The following is a 1,177-nucleotide window of genomic DNA, read 5'->3' as shown; positions in this document are numbered from 1 at the left end:
GATTGGATTGTTACATTTGTGATTGACATGACATTGACCAATCAGATGAAAGGAAGAAAAATAGGGTCAAAATCCGTACTTGTAACTTGCATGGTTTTTTGGCAAAGTCCACACACAAATCTTTTTTACAAGTACAAAATATTTATGACCACATTTTGAGCCCATAGATCTGCTGCAGTATCAGGGTCACAATAGACTGCCCTGCTGCTGTGGATGAACACATGAGAGGAAATGAACTACAAAGTCTCATTTTAATGAGTGTGGCTGCTGTAAAGTGATGCACAGGAAGATGTTAACAAAAACTAATGAAACAGATGAAAGTAAACAGTGTTCATATTTGAAAGCACAGAGAATAAAAATATATTGTGGTGGTTAATGTGCAGCTCTTGGTGATTTGGGAGAAGAATAATGTTTTTAATCATGTTGTGGATTGAATGTTGGATTTAATTTAGTTTTGTGTACAGAAGACAGAAGTTTTTTCTACTTTTCATTGATCAGATTGATTTCTTTTGCTCACGTGAATATTTGAAGTTTAATGCTCATTTTCACAGGTAGACCTGACTATAAGTGTTCATTCTATGAAATGTTGATCATGGAGTGAACTCGGGTGTTTTGTTCAGTTTTATTTCTGTAGTTGAAGTTCTACAGAAGGTCCAGGCCCATGTTTTATAATGATGGGGGGTGCTAAGGTGTTGAAAGTCTTGGGTGGGGGAGTAACAGGTCATTGTTGGTAGAATCCGCAGCAGGAGCTGTTCAGGGCTGTTTGCTAGCTGTGAATTATTGGTGCAGTGGGGTCTTTAGGTTTGTGGTTGGTTCACCGTCTGATTGTTTTCCAGACAGAAGCAGAGTCATTAGCTAAAAACAGGTTTTGGAGTTTAGACTGTGATGCTGTGCACCTGTCGTCACAGAAGCTGATGTTACAGGACGTCACAGCATCTCTATAATAATCCAAACTGTTGGTAACAATCCTGAAAACCTGCCAGTCGGTGCAGTCCAGACACACCTGCAGATTCTCCACAGCCTCATCAGTCCACTGCTTCAGTGTCTTTACAAAAGCTTTAGAGAGTTTTTGTTTGTGCCTGTTTGCAGGGATCAAGTGAACCGTGACATGGGGTCCGTTCTTCGTACCTCGCTAAGTAAGTTAGCTGGATTTGATTGTTGACGATTTCGCGTGATC

The sequence above is a fragment of the Pundamilia nyererei genome, unplaced genomic scaffold (genome assembly GCF_000239375.1).
Source record: "Pundamilia nyererei isolate P.nyererei 1_Seehausen unplaced genomic scaffold, PunNye1.0 scaffold00902, whole genome shotgun sequence".
Classification (NCBI taxonomy): domain Eukaryota; kingdom Metazoa; phylum Chordata; class Actinopteri; order Cichliformes; family Cichlidae; genus Pundamilia; species Pundamilia nyererei.
Note: the sequence above shows the minus strand (reverse complement) of the source record.